Here is a 23399-nt window from a genome sequence, read left to right as displayed (position 1 = left end):
GAAACCACAATGAAATTGAATTTCCTAAACAAAAAAATATATGCTGTTAGGAATAGTGGGAATATGTGTTGCCACGTTTCTGTCGCTGATATATCCGACTCACTCATGTTTCTATACAGGACGAATATATACGTGTTAGGAAGTCAGCGATCGGCACCAAAAGGTTGGAATACCTGAAGTAACACGTGACCGTTTCACTGAATTCGATTTCTCCTCATCTGAACACAACACCCTTGACACCTTCACATGACGCCAGTGTCAGAACTACCAAATAACAGATCATGCCAAAAAATAAAACACTTTATCGCTGTACAACAAGACGATAACGTAAAACTCGCTTTGTGAAAATCAGCTCTTGGGACCAGAGTTTGATGGTAACCTTTAACAATTACGCCTTCGCTGCTTGCATACACCTGGCGAAGTGACCCATGAAGATCCGGCTTAGAATTGGTCTTCAGTAACCCATGCTTGCCGTAAGAGGAGACTAACGGAATCGGGTGGTCTGGCTCGCTGACTTGGTTGACACATGTCATCGTATCTCAGTTGCGTAGAAGGATGTTTACACTGTTCATCACTGGATTGTCTGGTCCAGATTCGATTATTTGCAGACCAATGCCATATAGCTGGAATATTGTTGAGTGCAGCGCCAAACAACAAACCAACCAACCAAAGAACCTTACGAAGTCTGATTGGCCGTCGTTACGCATTTAGAACAAGGAAATAAAATCCGCACTTATTTGCGAGTTATTTTCATTCCCCCAATCCCGCCGCGGTGTCACTAGAGCTCTATTGATCGCTGAACTGGATGCCGGATGGTGACTGAGCGAACACCAGTTCTCTGTAGTCACTCTTAGCCAGTGTAGGCAGGTGATGGTGAGCTTCCTCTCTATAAGGACATGTGTTGCATGCTCGGATAAAGCCATTCCATTTTTTGTCGTACGGACAAGACCTCGGTATCTCAGTCTGACAGCACAGTGACGTATATTGCTCTTAAACACGGATAGCATGCAGCCTGGGACTCACTTCTAATTCAGTTAATAAGAGGTGAGGGGTTTCATTATCTCATATTAGTTCACATGTAACAAATGTTCTTACCTTAAACTGTAAGTTCCCATGGCCCCTAGCATGGCGATCTACCTTCAGCTGCTGGCGATACTCAGCCCGTTTTTAAATTGTATTTTCCTCATTTGAAATCCAATTGTAGAGATAGATGCTAATTTCTGTTCTTGATACTGTGATATTCTAGTTGGTTTTGCTGTCCTTCAGGTTTGTAAACTTTATGTATTTTATCATGAATTTGTAACTATTTTTAGTCGCGATATGACTGAAATACTGCCGATGTGACTATAAACTTAACTCGCTAATTCTTACCTTAACATATATATTAAATGTTGCATTAGTTTTAAGAACTATGTACTTGCATGGCTGTAGTATACCCATCACATAAATGACACAAATGAAGAAGTTTCAACGAAACAAAATCATTCTTGTTCAGTTAAACAAACACACGATATGCATACTTTCTATCAGTGTTAGAAACGTGTACACTGTGTGAGTGAATGTGTGAATCTGTACTAAATCTGAATCACTGACTCATGTGTGTCACATCCTCATATTGGTATGCGTTCCTTCATCCCTTCTCACTGAGAGTGTGATACTGTTATTCGCATATCGTTTTATTACATTTTAGCTGATCCACTCCTTACGTTAGATACCTGACTTAACATTGTTACTAAACTATGACGCACTGATCCTAGTTACCACTGATATCGCATCAATCTTCGAATACCATAACGAGATAGCGAAGCATAACACCATGATGCCAGCTATTCTACTATCCTTGCAGATGCAATGATTATTCTTTTACTGCAGTTCTTCGAAATAAATACAATTTATGGCAAATTATTTTTCAAACAAGCCCATGCAATTGCAAATATTTCAAATCTGAAACAGGCTCTTTATTTGCGTGGTTTCAATACTTCAAATTTGTGTCAGATATTTTACTCCAATGATTGTAATTCACTGATTTCATTACATATATTTGATTGTGTGGTTGCAATAGTTTGAATATATCATAACTATTTAATGTTTGGTTGCAAAACTTGTCAGAAGCTGAAGGCTTTTCTGAAAGGTATTTTAATTGTCCGTCAATACTTTAAATGTGTAATTGCAAATATTTTACTTGAATCATTACCAATGCAATAAAAGTGTAGGTACACATAGTTTACATTTTGCAGCACGTTGTTCAAACAGTTTGCTTGTGTGGGTCACATTCTGTAAATGCTTGGTTAGAGGTCTGGACAGAAACAACGTAATTGCGAAGGAACACATTCTTCCTTTCTTGGGTATAAGATATTTTGATAATGTTCTTAACAAATGCTTAAATGTCTGGTCACATATATTTAAAACGCCATTTGTAACTGTTCACCATACAGCTGTTTCAGCTGTTGATCATGATAGGGACAGTGTTCAGCTGCTGAGATCTGTCATTTTAATTAGGTTTGCCATCGACACATGTTTCCTCTCAAAGAAGCTAACTCATCAATGATGTTAGACGTCCCCTATGATGTTTTTCAACTCTGAGCCTTGTCGAACCTCATCAAGACAAACGTAGCTCATTTCATATATAACGAAATGAGTTTCACAAAACTGCTATTGACGGATCATTGCGCTAACGCTCATACGAACCGATGTCGGGATTTGTTTACAGGCGGGAAAGGGAATGGTGTGGAGGTGTCAATCTCAGCCGAGTCAGTGAGTCTGACCACCGATGCCGGTAGTCTCCTCTTACGACAAGCATTGGTTTCTGATGACCAATTCTAACCCGGGTGTTTAGACAATGTGGTGATAAGCAACACGTATGCAATCGTCCAACTTGCCGAGCCTGACCACCCAGCCAGTCACTTACTGGCTTCCTGGGATTAGTCTTTGGATCCCCGTGGGTTTCCCCTACCAGGACAGTACAATATCAGTTTAACGTATAAGGAAGGCCAAAGAACCCGTGACTTTAAAGTGTGGTGTCATCACTGATTCCCTATAAATCTGGGATGTATTTTATGTTTGAGAAATTAAGGATACTTAGTCAGGGACCAACAATTACTCGTTTGTTGTAGTTTTGCATGAAGTGAACACCTGCAAATGGAATCTGCTAATGACAATTAAGTGATAATTTTATGTTCGACAAACCATTTAGATGGATGAAATATTTTCATCTGCATCATCAGCAACATGGCCTGTGTAGAAACATCTGCCATGCTCGCTTTTTCAGACAGTCATCTAACTCTCAATAACAAGGCAAGGCTTACATAGTCAAGTTATCTTTTCTCATTATTTCGAAACGTCTAAACTGACTAAAAGACAAAACATTATGGATGTCAACTTCGTCTTTATTGTGTACACAACGTTTCAGGGCTAGCCCTTGTCCCTTCGTCAGGTGAATGACGAACGGGCAAGGAATAGCCCAGAAACGTTCTGTGTAAGAAGTTGACATCCATATACTTGAATACCAAATTATATATGCCTCTCAAGACCCTCGTCTAAACTGACATTTATCGAGCTGAATGACGTGCAAGGTTTGGTGTTATGGTATCAAGAGGCTTCCGTAAGAACATGGAAAGATGTGTTGTATAGGGGACCCTTATACAACAATTATGCAGATTTCCCTGTTTGCCTGAGACCAAGCCATCTGAAGGCAAGAAGCAGGATTAATGTGTTCCTGCGTTTATCTTGACCCAGACGGAAATACCGCTGTTGTAGCACTAGATCGTATGGAAGGAGTGTGAAACAAGTTGACAAATTTCATAATGGAGCCATGGCAGTATGTAAATATCCATCGGCAGAATTGGGGGAGAAGAAACATTAGCGCTTTAAACCGGTCGTTCGATACGTGTTCTTCTTCCCTTCGCTTAACGCCTGCTGAAGATTGATGGCTGATGGTAACAAGAGAAAAGCTCGTACCTTCTTTTATCATTTTACATGTATAATACAGAGTTTGACGACTTTCGATGAAGACAGACGTTCGCCGAACACAAACTAAACTAGAAGAACGTCTAGTCAGAGGCGAAATCCACTGACGTTTATTGTGATGCATTGCAGTTTGCTGATTTTTTTCTTATCCATTAGTTGACGACACAATACTCGGAACAATTAAGACTGCAAGACATTCAAAGGACTGAATATCTCGTGTCTGATAATAGCTGGCAAGAGTGAAGCCTTTGACACAGGCTCCCCGGTGCTTGATTACGTTACCCTTTTTGAAATGCCCAACTGGACATATCTCTTACATCACAGGAACCTGTAACTTCCATTCAGGGCGCTGCATCGGAAGTGTGGAGCATATGTAATGAGTTTATGTTCTCTATTTAGTTCGGTATTTCTATAGTATTGTGTGTTCCGTTTTGCTATTGAAACTAGATGTAGTCGGTGTTATTCAAATGTATGCAGTGCATATCTGTCAAAGCATTTCTGTCATGTGTAGGAAGCACTATTTTACAAATCACTGTGCTCCAAAAACCCATTTACGGTGGACATCATTTTGCCTGCAGGCATAACTCTTCGTCACGTAGGACATATATTAGAGCTTGACAAGGTCACATCACCTGCATCCATCTTGTCGCATCACCTTTCTGCACGCACGATATTGTCGATTCATGACGGACGTAACATTAGACTGTTCATGGTACACATGGCTGATTTAGCATTCGACTGTTCATGGTACACATGGCTGATTTAGCATTCGACTGTTCATGATACACATGGCTGATTTAGCATTAGACTGTTCATGGTACACATGGCTGATTTAGCATTCGACTGTTCATGGTACACATGGCTGATTTAGCATTCGACTATTCATGGTACACATGGCTGATTTAGCATTTGACTGTTCATGGTTGACATGGCTGAATTTGCATTAGACCGTTCAAGGTACACATGGCTGATTTAGCATTAGACTGTTCATGGTACACATGGCTGATTTAGCATTAGACTGTTCATGGTACACATGCCTGATTTAGCATTCGACTGTTCATGGTAGACATGGCTGATTTAGCATTCGACTATTCATGGTACACATGGCTGATTTAGCATTCGACTGTTCATGGTACACATGGCTGAATTTGCATTAGACCGTTCAAGGTAAACATGGCTGATTTAGCATTAGACTGTTCACGGTACACATGCCTGATTTAGCATTAGACTGTTCATGGTACACATGGCTGATTTAGCATTCGACTGTTCATGGTACACATGGCTGATTTAGCATTCGACTGTTCATGGTACACATGGCTGATTTAGCATTCAACTGTTCATGGTACACATGGCTGATTAGCATTAGTGTTCAAGGTACACATGGCTGATTTAGCTTTCGACTGTTCATGGTACACATGGCTGATTTAGCGTTCGACTGTTCATGGTACACATGGCTGATTTAGCGTTCGCCTGTTCATGGTACACATGGCTGATTTAGCATTCAACTGTTCATGGTACACATGGCTGATTTAGCATTAGACTGTTCATGGTACACATGGCTGATTTAGCTTTCGACTGTTCATGGTACACATGGCTGATTTAGCATTAGACTGTTCATGGTACACATGGCTGATTTAGCATTCAACTGTTCATGGTACACATGGCTGATTTAGCATTAGACTGTTCATGGTACAAATGGCTGATTTAGCATTAGGCTGTTCATGGTACACATGGCTGATTTAGCATTCGACTGTTCATGGTACACATAGCTGATTTAGCGTTCGACTGTTCATGGTACACATGGCTGATTTAGCACTCGACTGTTCATGGTGCACATGGCTGATTTAGCATTCGACTGTTCATGGTACACATGGCTGATTTAGCGTTCGACTGTTTTTTCATGGTACACATGGCTGATTTAGCATGTGCCTGTTCATGGTACACATGGCTGATTTCGGATAAGTCTGTTCGCGGCACACATAGCTGATTTAGCAGTAGACTGTCCATGACTTATTTAGCATTAGACAGTGGCTGGTTAACGTAATTCGTTGCCAGAATAATTAGAACTCGGCCGTCACGGTCATGATTCCCTTGGTCTTACATATCTTGGACGATCCTCTACGTCAATTAGCCTTGTTTTTCCCCCGCCAAAAGCCGTTTTAATAAACAAAATCAAGTAACACGAATGCCAGTAATTTGACATCATGCATTTTCTGAAAATCTGTGCCTTGCCATGTCAAGAACATTTTTTTTCTAGTACTGTGGCCTTTTAAATCGGTTCAGAAAACTGTCGGGAACATTCTTACAGTTGTGAAATTTTATCCCAATGTGATAGGCGATCCATAGCTTTTGGGATACTTAATGGAGCACGTGCTTTGCATCTGCATTCCAGTATGTGGTATAATTCTTAAAATTGCCCTTCGATTCAGGTGGTGCTTAAGCTACGCACCAGATTGCAGTGGTTGAATAGACAAAGCCTACTTCTTATTCCTGAATTGTATGTTTTGAATCAGCATGGCAGAGTATTTTGTTGATCATGTACATAAAAACATTACTGAAAACACCAAGTAATATGATAGCGCGGTCGTTCCTCTGCCGGAATATATTTGTCGATTCTGACACAACAAGGGTGTTGTTGCTTTCAACGTATGACACAATTCAGCTAGTCTGTGTGTCAGTGCATTCTATGTCTGAAATAATGTCCGGCTGCGTAGACACCTTGACGATGTCACTGACCTACATGTGCGGTGACACGCACAGATAAATGTGTATGAAGCAGATGTCTGCACATCTACACTTATGTAAAATGCTATTTTCTATATTTTTACAACTTCCTTGCATAATTTATTTATTTCCTATAAATAAATGAAAAGCAGAATTGCCGCATGTTCGTCATGACAGGACGATGATATTCATAATAACCTATTTAGTATTCATTAAATTCCCCATCTGTTCAATTTATGTCTATAAAAATGCAAAACAATTCAAACGTGACATATATCGATCTATATGCTATGATAAATGACGTTCATTTTGAAAAACATGTATGGCACTGACACAGATGATACTTCATCATAATATAATGCATACCTGGCCGATATTAAAACTATATAGTATCTGTGTTATGTATGTAGCATTGAAGTCCAACAGATGCGCATATCGAATAAGAATAACCGACTTGATTATTTGTCATTTCAAACACAATATTTACATGTCAAAAGCAGTTAATCAAACTTTGAACTATTGTTTTATACCCTGAAAAGTGTGTTTTTTTGGAGCTGTACTCCTAATCTTACTGACGTTGTACTGATTCGAAGGCAGCTCATTTCTTCCATGGTTGACGATCCTTATATATATTTAAGATGAGTACCGGCTTCAAAAAAGGTGGGTGCCTGTTTGTTTCTACTACCAAGTTGGTGTTTTGGTAATAAAATAGGTAACGTTTCTGCTGAAGAAGCATGAAAGGCTTTTCGGTATATTTTCTTGAACAATTGATGGAATCGGCCCATGACTGAACACTTTCTCCTTGAAAATGAGATTATGATAGTGAGAAAGTGACAATTGCGATACAGCGGCTGCAAATGTTATAGCGATTGTCGGTGACTGAACAACTAGTGAAAGTTACCTAGTACTATATATCGAAGTCAGGTTTCAAAAGTGAACTGAGCTTTCCAAACCTTTCTTTTACAATCCGAGAGTCATCTGCCCTTGTTTTTGATGAGTAAAGATTAGTACATACATAGGGATATTTTCTCGAACAAGTGATGGGATCGGCCCATGATATTCCCACTGTTGCTCATTTAAGTGTTAAAGAATTTTGACATCAGCGTAGTTTGCGTCAGTTTGTTTCACATTTTATAATACTTATTATATAATTACTTCAGGTGGTAAGAAAACATCGTGAAAAAGTTCCTGAAAACTTAACCAGAATTGGAATGGCAAATCTACCTGGTCATTTTCAACTGCGTTGCTCCCTTGCCCCCAAAAGAGTATTCGGTATTTTTTGACACGCTGGTGCTCTTTAAGCGTATTCCCCAAAGTCGTTGTATTGAGGAAACGTTCCTTGAAAGGATTTGATCAAAACATGTGAATCTGAGCGAGGGTTGAATTTCATGTCGTGGTGTTTCAGTTGGTCATGTGTGAGTTAGAAGGTCAAGTTTCACTGCTTGAAATTTAGAAGGATTTAATCATAGGTGTTGGTGGTACACGAAGACGCTAACGACATCAACTTCCCTGGTTTTGTGAACACCTTATCTCATCACATATCTGGCCAATGGTCACATAGGTGGACCATTCATATCACTTTCACCGCGTTTTTGCCATTTACCGAAAATGGAATCTGCCAAAAGCTAAAAGAATGAAATTATCGTAGATTACTAAGTTGTAATTCATCAACAAACAGCAAAATTAATTTAGTTTTTCAGGCAATGCCTGTTCGTTTAACCGAGTGCTGTTTGAAAACTTTTCCGTTGAAGGTGAGATTGTAATAGCGATTGTACGTGATTGGACAATTGAAAGTTAGCCCTTACTGTCGAAGGCATATTCCAACAGTAAAATGAGCTTCCCAAACCTTTTTTTACAATCCGAGAGTTATCTGCCCTTGTTTTGGACGCGTAAAGACTAGTACATGCCAATGGTGTCGATTTGGGGCCTTCGTGATTTGTTTCAAATTTACGTGATGAGTGCATCTGATACATATTTGAAACGCCAATTCCGTTCCAGCTTTGAACAATATTCCGTTCCAGCTCTGAACATAAGACCTAATTTCTGCAGAGACGTTTTTACAACTGCTCATTATATTGTAAGGTTATACCTGTTTTGATATATGTACTGATCATTCATGGTATATTCATTTGCCGATTTTACCATTTTGCTCTATACATGCAGATTTCACGGTTAACCTCGTGTGAAAGCAACGGCTAATAGTCAAATATAATATTAAATTTATGAAAGAAATAAATAAACTGTGATATAATAGTCTTTTAGCAATGCATGTGTTTCATGCACATTCATGGCAGAGCCACTGTTTGGTACACCTGTTTGCTTTGCTGACCTTACGAGAGTTGAAAAACAACAGTGTAACATTAAGAGTATTTTCAGAACCCTTTACACTGTCATCTTTATATACCAATTATAGAAAAATGTTGCTATGGTTTACGACTTTAATTTTTAGATATGTATTTAAGGAATAGATCATTTTATTCTTTGAGTAGGAAAACAGCTAGTATATCAGTACGGCTTTGGGTGGTTGATATAATGAGGTCATTAATAGAGCATTAGTTGAAATTGGGCTGTGGCAATTGGTCCATTACCTCTCTATTCTAACAGAGTGACACTCGATAGTCCATATCAAAGTTTGTATCTCTAATCGCTAAGCTCTTGCTTTCTGAATGTAACAAAAGATAAGTAACAAAACGTTAATCGTGGGATTTTCAGAGAAACGGGTTTTACTTCAAACAGTGAGCATGACAGTCATCATTTATTGAACTCATGACAATAATCTTTTCAACTTGACTACTTTGTTTTACAATACATCAGTTCATGTGTCAACAGTGCCTAACAGTATGGAATATTATTCAAAATCTAGTTTAGAAGAGATGACTGAAGTAAGTGGCTACATTTACACTAGTGAGTCTAAACTTTTGATGGGTATGATAGTACATTTGTACTGCTATTTCATGAAAAATAGTTAACATTCTCATTATAACGATGCGTTTAAAGTTTCTTAACGTATATATGACAGCTCAACAGGAACGAAGTTTGATGAGTTGGTAAGATGGAACTGCATCGTTATCAATGCACCATCACACTTTACAAACTTATAACTTACAAACCTCAACCCAATATCAGGAATGGTTATAATAACTCTTACAAATGTAATGCATTACATGTGACATATTGTATCTGTACAATTCAAATAGGCATTTTGTGAGGCAAGATATTCCTTACTAACGCTATGAGCATAAATATATTATTAAGGTATACACTTGTCATGATGTACCTATTGTATCAGGTAACATTTATTTTATTCAGGACCCATGAAAGTCCGGGTTAGCATATTGGCCTTCAGTGACCCATGCTTGTCGTAAGAGGCGACTAACGGGATCGGGTGGTCAGGCCCGTTGACTTGGTTGACACATGTCATCGGTTCCGAATTGCGCAGATCGATGCCCATGCTGTTGATCACTGGATTGTCTGGTCCAGACCCGATTATTTACAGACCGCCTCCATATAGCTGGAATATTGCTGAGTGCGTCGTAGAACTGAACTCAGTCACTTACTCATTTTATTCAGCAATTTGGAGCATATTTGTTCCAGTAGTTTTCTAGGACAATGTGCGTTTTCTATAGAATCACAGTGGTCACTTTTGTTATACGGGCTCCGAATCGTTGATCGTTGGTTCCAATCTCAGATCTGCTTTGGATGTTTTCCCAGGTCAGTCATTGTGATGACACCAGCATCCGCTCAGCTGTCTGTCCTCAATGGGCTGCATTGATGTTAATGAAATGCTAAGTGGTGGCAAACCAAACAGGCTCACCCACTAACAGAATAAGTCCTCGGCTGTCAACATCCATCAGTAGTGTTACCGTCAATTACCAGTTACCATCACATGCTTGTAACCACTTTCGATTAAGCAAAAGTGGTAAACGTTACATAGCAAAAATAACATCAGGACTATTTCTTCCTTAAAGTATATGCATGTAGGTTGAAGAGAAAACACGATTGTAGTGTCAATTACGCCACATCGTCTGTGGTATAAAATCAAAAGTCTGTTGTGGACGTTTGCTGTTTCTCATGGGAATGAATTCGGCGTTGTCTGTTGCTTGAGGACAAGAGTGTGCAAGACAAGAATTCCATCACCATCAGTTAATTATGTCGAAACAGGATGCAGATGCCACCAAAGAAAATAGTATGTAGCATCTTCAAAGTCTCTGATACCACTGAGACCTGACTGGGCGGCTGTGTTAAGATTATACTTCATTTTAAATAGGTCATTTTTGCGGGAGAAAAACAAGCTAAATGTATTTGTGACATATGTTGGTAATAAAAGAATATGTTGGGTGGTTTTTATCCAGTGTTCTTTTGAGTACAAATTTATATTAAAAAAAACAACATGTTAAGGTTCACTGAGTAATTGGGTAGAATCACAAGCGTCACTGATGGAATTGCAGTCAATGAAGAGAATTCGGATAATCGAGACTATTCTCTGGTTGTGACGATTTTTCTCAGTACATGTACTCTCGGTCTTGATTTACCCGAGTCACCTTTTTAGTCATTCCCGGAAAATCTAAATGGAATATATATTTCTTACATATACATCGACTAAAATATTCGAGGGGTCGAGATTCATTCCATTTCCGTGTTCCTTTGAAAGTGGATTGTAAACATCCATCATTTCTACATATCGTAATTGCAAAATTCAGGACTGTGTAACAGTGTGTTCTGGACAAATTTGTAGAATTGTTTATGTTGAAAATCAATAAGGATTTCCAATGTCTTTTTCTCAATACTGACAGCAATTTCAGTTGAAGGGTAATATTATCAGGGGATTTCTCTCCAAACGGTGATTGAAACTAGCTTAGCAGACTATAAACATCACAACATCTGCAACACAGTCATGGGTTTTTGTGTTGGTTTTGATTGACTCCCTGGATATTTGGAAAATCTGTTTCTTCTTGTCTTGTCACAAGGCTTCTACAGTTACACAGAACCCCATTAATTCAAGATGGCAGACAACACCCTAAATGTACTACGGCAAATTTATAATAAGATGTAAATTCAAGATGACAAGCTTCACTTTATTCTCTACTGAACCAATACACAAAGATAATCGGTGTTTTGTCAAAGCAGTTACATCGAAATTGTAACTTCACTACAAGAAAGGATGATTAGCTGTACCGAAAGAAGCACGAGTGACTGATCAATAGTAACGTAAATAGTACCTCACTACAAGAAAGGATGAAGAGCTGTACCTATGAAAGCACGGGTGACTGAACAATAGTGACGTAAAAGTATCATTGATCACAGTACCAAAGATTCAACGTATACTAGGCACATAAAGAAACTGTGCATACAAAAATTTAAAATCTAAAATTAGTGACATGTATCCAACATGCATGCATATGCCACGTTCCGTGACGTCAGTGGTTTCGTCCTTGAGACGTGCAATACGTTGTTGCACGTGCATCGGAAAGAGAAACAGAGCAAATGAATGCCACACAATACTGTCACTTTGGAAAGCTCAACCCCTGCCCTTGCGATCGTTCAAAAAATTAAACGGCTATTGAAACGCATAGCATGCCAAGGCTCACGTCTGCACAACGTCATGAGGCCATTGGGATTGTCCGTGGGGGAAATGTCTCAACGACAAGTGGCTGCACATTTCCACTGCCACCGGAACACCATTTCTGCACTGGTGAGACGCTACCAGAACACAAATGACGTCATCGATCGGCCACGTTCTGGACGTCCACGTGTAAGAACGCCAAGACAGGACAGATGGATAAGGGTGACCCATCTTCGCCACAGCTTTCAGACTGCAGTGATGACTGCCCAAACCATCCCAGGACCTTGCCGTATCCACCCCAACACAGTTCGACAACGTTTACGTCATTACGGGATCAGACCCCGACGTCCCGCCATACGGCCTATCCTGACACAACGTCATCGACAAGCTCGCCGAATGTGGTGCCGAAATCATGTCCGCAGACCCTTGTTTTGGTGGAGAAATATTGTTTTTACAGATGAGTCCAGGTTTAACATTTCCCATAGTGATGGACGTCAACGTGCCTATAGACGCGCGGGAGAACGTTATGCACAGGCCTGTGTCTTGGAGAGGAATCGCTTTGGTGGTGGTTCCGTGATGATTTGGGGTGCAATAACAGCACGCCAAAGAACTCCTTTGGTGATTGTTCAGGGCAACTTAAGTGGTGTGGGCTACAGGGATCAGATTATTCGACCTGTGGCAATTCCTTTTCTGCAACGACAAGGCCCTGGGTTAACATTCCAACAGGACAATGCCCGCCCTCATACGGCAAGGGTTGCTATGGATTTCTTGCAACACCACAACGTTGACTTACTGCCTTGGCCTGCAAATTCACCGGATCTCTCCCCGATAGAGCATGTTTGGGACGAGATGGATCGACTTCTACGCCGTCTTCCTCATCCGCCAGATAATGTCCTTGACCTTGCAACAGAACTTGAGAGAATCTGGCGTGACATCCCACAAGCCTTCCTTGCACGTTTGATAGGCTCTATCGTGAGTTCATCTACAGATACTTAAAGTTGAAGATCCTGGTTAGAATTGGCCTTCAGCAACCCATGCTAAAGATACTCAAAGTTGAAGATCCGGGTTAGAATTGGCCTTCAGCAACCCATGCTTGTCGTAAGAGGCGACTGACGGGATTGGGTGGTCAGGCTCGCTGTCTTGGTTGACACATATCAACGTATCTCAGACCGATGTTCATGCTGTGGATCACTGGATTGTCTGGTCCCTGACTCAATTATTTACAGACCATATAGCTTGAATAATGCGCGTTAAACAATAACCAAACAACGAGAATGTGTGCCGCAGTCCCAACATTTGATGGATAAGCTGGCACTAGACGTTAAACACCAATAATAGAGTATGAACACAATTCCCATGACAAATGTGACAATCGTACTATTGTATGAATGCTGACTGTATTCATTTTACATATAATTGGATCAAAGATGACTAACTTTGCGTAAGTCATACATGTGTCTCCATTGTGCAAGCAAGGTGATCGGTTGTAAAACAAGAAACACCTAAGACTTCACATATTGCTGGATAATTCAAATTCGATAGATGTGTTGGCAATTTATTAATGACATGAAACAATAAATAACCGGTCGGGACAACGGTTCTGGCGGCTGCGAGTGTGTAAGTGTGGAGGCGCCATATTGTACATGGACAAGGCGATGATGTTGAGAGAGTGGTGGGTTTTAACACCAATGTTTGGCCGGTCGTGCGCTTAGGATGGTTTGGTAAAAGCATTGGCAGATGCCAGTAACTGTATTTTTTTCGGTTTTTAGATATATTTTTTTCTTTTGTGTCGTTTCACCCATGTAATATTCCTTACTGTTTCGGTTTGATAAATAAGATCAAGATACATATCTTGAACCTTGTATATACTCACAGGCAGCTTTGCTTATCCGAGGTAATAATGAACTCTGGAACTCTGTTAGCGCTTTGAGCACACTTTGGTTCGGAGTTTAGCGCATTATAAGAATCCATATCATTATTATTGGTTTTATTTAGTATCGTAAACGGTAATCTGTTGCGGCTAATGTAGCAAATGATGGAAACAATACATGTAATATAATGCCTCTTCTATGGTATGAGACCGTTGTACGAGTCCGACCCTATCGTAACGTAAATGTAGTCCTGTTTTATATGATAATGTGAGGAAGTTTTATTTCGACAAATTGGTTATATTAGTAGGCTTCTGTTTATGATAGCTTTGAAAGTGACAAAAACAACAACGTAAATGTAGGCAGTGGTTTCTGATTGAGTGACGACATTGCGAACTACTTACATGTAGACGGAAACGTGTAATTATCAACTGTGGTTTGTAATTAATAAATACTATTTGCAGTGACTACTACCCTCAATGTAGGCATTTCCATTTTCAAACCGACTCAGTATACCACACAGCATGTTACATCCATTGAATGTGATTTAAGTGATGAACTAGTCAAATGAAAATCTGGTTCATGTCAATACGATGTAAACAGTACAGGGATTGCGTCTTTTGTATGGCTGTTTCTGTCAATCAGTTCTACACATTCCACGGATTGGATATATGGTTTTAAGGAATTTCTTTCGTAGATTTTCTGCAAAATATTTCAAAACGTATATGGAATGGACGGAGGTTGTTATACAGAGTAATTTAAAATTCATTAATACTGATAATATTCCATATAAGTAATTCTGTACAGTGCAGCAGGGTCATAACGAAGTCTATAGACTAAATTAAGTTCGTTAAGACCTCATTACACCCTTGCTTTTGATTCTCGAACAGTAACTTCTCTTACGATCGACACAATACCATCCTTTTTACAGCAGAGGCAGTTAAGTTGAAGGGAAACTGTCTTTCGTTTAAGCGCACGAGGCAATCCTTTCATGAATATTTATGAAAATATGTATCGAAAGTACAACGCCTATGTTGATGGCTGTCGTTAAAGGAGCTGCTTGTCTATCCCCAATTACAATACTCATTCTCCCTGTTAAGACATATTGCATAAATGCTTTCAAAGACGTCTTCCCCGCCCTCGCCACATAAATGGACCACATGAAAACACAATCGTCCATGTTCACGGGTCTGGTTTTGTACTTGCGTGGACGAATATGCATAACGTTTTCCTGGTTTTTTTATTGTACATGTAAGCATACATTCTTCCAGATGCAGAACAAAATCAGTACGTCTGTGTAGGAAGATGTGGGTGGATAATGTGGCGGTGGACTTTGTGTGTGAGCTGGAGGTTGAGATGCGAGTGTGGTTCACTTGGCGAGATCAGAAAGATGTTCTTGAATGCCTGTTAGCTTTTTCGTCAATGCAGCTCTAAAATGACGTCAAACGTCAAATGCACAAATACGGATTGATGTAATTAAACAAGCTTTAAAACTATCCACCTACCAAACGATCTGATGCATGACTAGCTGATGATTCTTGTCAGTATATGGCCTTTGAGCTCCTACTTTCTTTGGGTCCTGACAAACATTTCAGCATGTATACCGCTGATAGTACATACGTCACAAAAAATACCAACTTCGTGATTGTTGCCGAAATATGTTAGTTGGATGTCAGTACTATCAAACAGTCAGCTTAACTAAAACAACATGATGTATCATTTGAAATGTGCATTGGCAGAGAACATCAACCACAGTCTTCATAGCGTTGTGTTGTATACTTCGATGTATTCATAGAAGCAGAAACAAGCTAAATCCAGTTGCTTTTATCACGTTTATTTTTCTACTGAAATCATATGAGGTTAGTCATGTAATGTACCAAAAGCTTGTCATAATAATAAACAAATATAATTATGATCACAGAATAGGATCTGTATATCGTCCATGACGTCATCGACGTCAACGAACGTAGAAATTCATGCCGAACACCCAAAACCTATAAATAATAAATTATAATGAAGTCTTATAATGCGCTAATCTCCACGCAACAAAGCATGATCAAAGCGCTAACACCCTGATTATTATTACCCCGGATAACACAAGCTGCCTGTTAGGCGCTAGAAGGTTAAAGTCGCATGACTTTATCCAACCGGGTACCACTGGGTGAACAGAGGCAATTTTAACAAACTCACTTGCCTAAGATTGCACCACATGTATCACATGTGCTTCGTTGTGGGGCAGGACGGAAGTCCAAGAAAGTCTCTGGAGTCAAGCTATCAAACACCCATCCAAGGACTGTCCGAGCTCGCCGTTGCTTAACTTCAACTGATTCGTGACCAGCGCTCTGTGCACAGGACCACACGCCGCCACAAGTTTAAGTTTAAAAAATGGGCAGAAGTTCAAATCTGATATGTTTGCATATACCCTCCAAAACTTTGTAATGTTTCTGGAAACGCATGCCTTCAACAGATTGGAAACCTTTTGCGTTGCGAAAGTCTGTAATTAAATCACAGACAGTTTTATTTATTATAGGTGTTCCTGACATTTTTGTAGGTTTTTTTTACGCCAGGTCCGTATTCTACATCCACCTTCTATTTATATGTCTAAGATGTGTAAGATCAAAGGAGCTAGCAGTAAATTATCCTGCGAAAAAGGTATGTTTGTCATCTACGTCATTATTGGTTGACGTCAGGAAGCTGTTCAAAGTACCTACACCGCGATTTACGTATCCTATGGAGCACTGTTCTGTCTTTCTTGTCCAGTAATGAAGGTGCATCCATATCAATGTTAGCGATCGATGAAACAGTTTCGAACAATAGGTCTGATAAAACATATCATGTGTTGTCAATCACGTGAAGGAAAAACAGCTACGGATTTATCAAACAAAATTAGAAACCTTTAACTGACCTTTAAAACGTTTAAGACTTCATCTTGTTAAACGAAACACTATATTTTTCTTTCCATTTCAGAGTTAAATCTAAACTCATATTTTTCATCCTCCCAAGTAAATAGTTTCTTTTTTGAAAGATGATGTCAACCAACTCCCACATCGAATACTTAGCCCAAACATGCATAAAACTTGGCTTGGTGTTTAACACTGCACTGAACAATAATGGAGCTGCACATGTTCGGCGTATAAAAAGTCTGGCCCAGACAATCCAGTGATGGGCATCGATCTACGCAATAGGGATACGATGACAATGCCTAAGCTAAATCATCGAGACACTCCATTCTGTCCCGTTATTCGCCTCGTACAAGTTAGTTACTGAAGACCAATTCTAACCCGGGTCTTCGCATTCACACGTCATAACGCCTAAGCATATTAATGCAAGCGTTCTCGCGACTCTACAAATGGGGTAGAGCAATCTTTACTATCTCCCGCCGCGCGTTCAACTTGAAGCGGGGGGGAATGTATTAAGCCCCGGCCGGCCGGTCGTACATAAGTACGAACTGGAATGTCTTAAGAACTGTTGACTAGATTGTTTTCATATTTGGTACCTACGTTCATTACAGTATGCGCAAGGTCCCAGTCGGGTTTGGTGACCTTGACCTTCATTTCATGGTCAAAAGAGGACTTTAACGTTTTACCCTTGTCAGCGAGATATCTCAAGAACCGTTCACTGGATTGTCGGGGGGGGAAGGGCCCAGTTTATTTTGGTGACCTTCACCTTATTTTCAAGGTCACAGCAACACTTTGAATATTTCAGCATGTTAAGATCGTCAGCAAGATATCTCAAGAACGGTTCACTTGATTTCTTCATTGACTTTCAAGACTTCTCTTGTTTCTTTTACATCTAACGTGATCTTAAACTACGACCTTCACGTTTGATTTGATAATTTACGGCGGGGGATTATTTGACCTTAGAAAGAACTGCTTGTTTCTGATATATATATCTATGTTTATGATGCTGAGCTCACTTCACTGCATAATTCCGTAGAATTAAAATATAGTATTTTGTCATTTTGCCTTAAGGCGAAATTTGCAATCACCAGCGGCTGAATGGATGATATAAATCCAGCTAGGGTCCATGCAAGTAGCAAAAGTACTGTAAGTCCCCATGGTCCCTAGAATAGCCCATATTCATATTGAAGTCAATTTGTAAATTTGCCATTTACTATTTTGTATGGTCCCAAACTAGTTTTAAATAAAATGTGATAATCTAGTTGTTATATTGTCCTTTTACGACAGGCTTTTATACCCTTTAAATATTGTTCATGCATTTGTTATTGACTTATTGTTACGATTTAGAAACTATCGCGACAAAAATTCTTGTGAGACGCCTTTAAACCAGCAACATAGAACACAGACAAAGCGTTTTAAACGTTTGTGACCCATAATAAGCCAATTAATGTGACATTTTAATTAACACAAACATCTTCACAACAGTATAATTTTCTCTCGTCACTATATTGCTGAATATTGCCGATGTGACGAGAAATTTTAACTCACCCACTCACTCACTCACTCACTCAGTTCTTTCCTCGTTTATTTAGCTGGAAGAGCATTAAGTATTTGATCATGTGCTCTTATTGCAGTATCTGTGCTTGCTCACTCCATCGTCTCATGCAGGTAATTGCTCAGTGACCACTACTCATTTCGTAATGGAAGAGTTTGGTCGGGACATCGTACTTTCTCGGGGTTACCCAAATATGTGAATGGATTGGAACATTAAATATTTGGGGCATGATACATGTGTTGACGTGCTGTGAAGCCATTTCATTATATGACAACCATTCACTTTATACTATTTGACATTGTAAACCTTTTGCACGCAACTGATTTAATATAAGAAAGATCAATTTCACCATGTATCCAATCTACTTGATTCTGTTGATCGACTGGGACACAACACACTTAAACTATTATTTGGCACCTGAACGGGTGAGGGAAGTACACGTGTCACCGGTACTGAATTGTTTTACGCAATGTCGTCATACAGCTGCATATGACACTAACAGGAATTTGAGGACACTCGGTTGTTTTACATTACTAGTAAGCTGTCGACCTGTGAAGGATCAAAGCTGTGACAAGAAAGAACTTTGATGTTATTTTATGTAAATGTATGTACATTTTGGACAGTTTCGCTCGTTACCAAGTGTGTCGCATGAACTGATGTATGTTTTGACTTCTAGATTTAATTCATTTGCTACATTCATACACCTAATATATCTATACATTGTTGTATAATAAGAATAATTAAGGATGATTATAACGCGCGTTTCCAGGCTTCATATCCTGCACAATCTGATTATTATTACCCCCAGATAACCCAGGCTGCCTGTGAAGCGCAAGGTTAATAGTCACATGACCTATCCCACTGGGGAGAGACCACATGTATCAAATGTGCTTCGTTGTAGGGCAGGACTGAAGTCCTAGAAACTCTCAGGAGTCAACCTGCCAAACACGGTCACCCATCCAAGGCTCTCCGTGCCCAACGTTGCTTAATTTCGACTGGTTTGTGACCTGAGCTATATGCACAAGACCGCACACCCGTACATGATATGTAGACATTGAAATGCTAAATAACATTCAGACCTACGGTAAAATTGATGGATGACACCACTCCAGACAGATGTCCTTCTATTTACCACTCTCGTATTGTAATTCATTTCATAGTATCCAGGGAAAGGAACATTAAGGTAAGAAGGTATGATACTTTATAGACAACTTCTTTATTATATTACGAGGAGACGTTTCAGTACAGGTTCTTGTCATCTACCAAAAAATCAACCGAAACTCAGCCATCTTAATCTATATGATTAACTGTCCAAATCACAACGTAGAAATATTATCAAAAGACCTCCAGGTCTCCACAAAAACAAGTGAGCCATCTCATCCCATCCGCCTACAAATCAGAGCAAAGCACTCCAGCTGATAAATTGCTGATTAATCCTGTCAGCCAGGTAGATTTCCTTCCGCTTCGTGAACAGTTGGCTTTCTTTCATTGTTACTCCATTATTACCGCTATCCATTGTTGTTCATTAATCACTTTGATGCATACCTTCATTTTCTCTTACATAATCTCTGTTTGATGTAAATTAGTATGTTCTGTGCTGTAGTACGTCATTCCTGCTTGACAGCGGTATAAGAATCTAGTTTTCCCAGAAATCATTGAGAAAATCTTTGTTTCCTACTACTGATAACAGAAATTTAGATAAGTGGTACGGTATGTAGTAAGGTGCTCAATATGGGAGGCAACTCTTGTAGGCTTAAGAATAAACCTTACTACATCAAGAGTTATCTCCTCTGGTGTAGCAGACGGCTTCCTTTGTTGACATGGCAGATTTGACAGCAGAAGAGAAAATAAAGCTGGTTGTAGATGATGATTTTGAAAGGGGTGTGACTAATGCAAAAGAGTTACCTGGTGGGCATGACATTCCTCTGTCTACAGTATACAGAACTTTGAAGAATATTTAGTCAGGAGTTGGGATTGAGCACAAGACTGGGGCAGGGCAAGGAAGTTCAGTACTACGGATCGCCGACGACTTGATCAGATTGTGAGTAGGTGAATATTGAAAATCGTTGAGAATATCAGAAATGAGATGATTAACAGAGGAAGTCCTCAGGTATGTAATAAAACCCTTACACAAGAATTACAAAGATGTAACTGGATGATAAAGCGCGAAATGCCCTCACCATTGATGAAAGATGCACAAAAAGAAAGGCGTTTAACAGGTGTAGGGCTCATGAAAATTAGGACTGGGATTATGTTTTCTTTTCTTTCGAAATTTCGGTTTGGACAAAAGAAACCTATCTATCAACGCCCAAAACATATCCCGTAATTTCACATGTGGGGCGGTATATCATCACGTGGAGTGACGCCGTTGTGTATTTTCACTGGAAATTTGACGAAGGAACGATATATTGACATCTTAAATGATCATCTGCTTCCAAACGTCCCGAACACTGTATGGAGATAATTGCGATATGCACAAAGCAGTAGTTGTCGGAAGAAAATGTTCAGGTTTTAGACTGGCCCAGCTACAGCCCAGATTTCATTCTCCGTTTTTATATCAGCCTGTTTAAATATGGAATCATTCTACAGAACGATGATTTTACCTCATCCATTTAACTTTACTTTCGAGGACAGTTGCGCTCCTTGTGCTAGTCGTAGTATGTTTGACAGTCAGTCATTGATAACGTTGTAGGCAACCCAGCTGTCTGTTTTGGTACTTTAATATTTTTGTCTGTTGATGTATTATCGTTAACACAACTCAACTCTATTGAGGATGTGTGGGGACTAGACAGAATGAACCCCAAACGACTTAAAACCATTGAGGATATGAAGAAAGAAGTGGTCGAAGATTGGGATACACTGTTACACGATTTCCTACAAACTTTAATCGGTAGTGTACCTAGGTGTATTGCAGGGCAAGGGGGTCTCACAATTGCAAGGTACTGAAAATACACGTAGACTGTAAGAGAACCATATATCAACATATTCATTTAAGTAAAACTTCTAGAGTTTATATACATGTATTAGATATTTGACGAAACAACTTTCTCAATAATTCCTGGGAATTCTATGTACTGAAACGTCGCATCATAATCTAGTATAGACGTTGTCATCCATAAAGTATCATACCTTTCTTATTATACATCAACTTCTAACATGCCAATCAAACAGATCATTAAGGTTGTGATATCTTGACACTATATATTCTGCATTATCACTTGGACATGCAGTAGTGTCTGTAGACCATGCTCTATCCACAAATTTGTTCTCGACACCTGGCAGTAAGCAAAGTAAACAGTAACCGGCATGATAAAAGTTTTCGAACAGACCTATCTATAGATGTAAGAGTAGACTGCAGGATACATGATGGTTTCTTTTAACATTTGGGAAGAGTGATGCCCATGGGCAGTTTCAAGTCCACGCAGTGTCCTCGGAGACACCTAGTGCACAAGTGAAGACTATGAACTATCGAGTGAAAGGAGTTAATAATGCTATACGTGATGATGACGAAGAAGATGAAGATAAAGAATGAGGATGACGATGGGGATGACGAAGACGGCAACGACGACGATGATTATGATGATGACGACGATGAGGAGGAGGATGACGACGATGATAATGACGATGATGGTGATGACAACGACGATCGTGACAACGATACTGTATGTATGTTCATGAAATAAATAACTCAGTAAAAGAGACACGGCCTTAAGTTATGAATGAGACAGCGTTCTCTCGTCAAGCCAATGTAGATCATTCTAGGTTCAAATGGACCCTGATTTATCGTGCAATCTAATCCACTTCGACGCCAGTCTCTACCACAGCACGCATACCCATAGCTGGATCTTCTCAGGAAATACTCAGCTAAAAGTTTGCCTATTAAGGTTTTAGTTTGACGCTAACATGGTTCTAATTACTTCGCCTAACACGCTTACTCATAGCCGGTCTCTGTAACCTGTAGCCTACTAAAAGTGTGCCTAATAGGGTTCCAATTATGTGTCTGATGGTGTATTGCTTTCAATTTGCGTGTATCTGATGGAGCAATAAATCATCTTTGGCATCCTCCTGGTATTTACATCAGCAGTGTTGACCTTCTTTTATATGATGAATCCATCCATCAGTTTGAACTGATTGACCGAACGAAGAAAGGCACATCTGATCACTCTACGGCTAATAGACACCCATATGCACATTGCTAAAACCTCTATTTAAATATCACTACAACCCGAGGCCCATTAAAGTATGGGAACATCTTTTGCTAATCTGGGCTTATTGCACGAGCCGCGGATTTCATTCTCGGTTTTTATATCGGCCTGGGTTTTTTATGGAATCATTGTACAGAACGATGATTTTACCTCATCCATTTAACTTTGCTTTCGAGGACAGTTGCGCTCCTTGTGCTAGTCGTAGTATGTTTGACAGTCATTGATAACGTTGTAGGTAATCCAGCTGTCTGTTTTGCTACTTGAACATTTTTGTCTGTTGATGTATTATCGTTTAAACACATGCCCATAAACTACAGTAGAAATCAAAGCGTGATTACATGCAATTACATGTATGTATATATTATTTGAAGTCTACAACAAGAAGGGCAACAGTTATAGTATTCCCAGAAATAATTGAGAAAGTTGTTTCGGCAAATATCTAATAGAAGTTCTACTTAAATGAATATACTGAGATATAACTCTAACAGTCTAAGTGTACTTTGTGAGAACTCTTTGTCATGGAATACACGACTGAATGCGCCAAGGTACACTACCGATCAAAGTTTGTAGGTAATCGTGTGACAGCGTATCCCAATATTCGAGCAATTCACTCTTCAT

The 23399-nt window shown here is 39.5% G+C and overlaps 1 protein-coding gene across 1 annotated transcript in view; it reads left to right on the top strand.

Moving 5' to 3' along the window:
• The first annotated feature begins 871 nt into the window (after positions 1-871).
• LOC124274125 (rhodopsin-like) overlaps positions 872-23399 on the top strand; it is an 86067-nt gene continuing 63539 nt past the window's right edge. Inside the window, exon 1 of the mRNA XM_046709447.1 lies at positions 872-1044. The gene's annotated coding sequence lies outside the window, so the exon portion shown is untranslated. The remainder of the gene's footprint in view (positions 1045-23399) is intronic.

The sequence above is a fragment of the Haliotis rubra genome, unplaced genomic scaffold, assembly GCF_003918875.1.
Source record: "Haliotis rubra isolate DU_JTF1 unplaced genomic scaffold, ASM391887v1 Scf104, whole genome shotgun sequence".
Taxonomy (NCBI): Eukaryota; Metazoa; Mollusca; class Gastropoda; order Lepetellida; family Haliotidae; genus Haliotis; species Haliotis rubra.
This window is presented reverse-complemented; position numbering and strand designations above follow the sequence as displayed.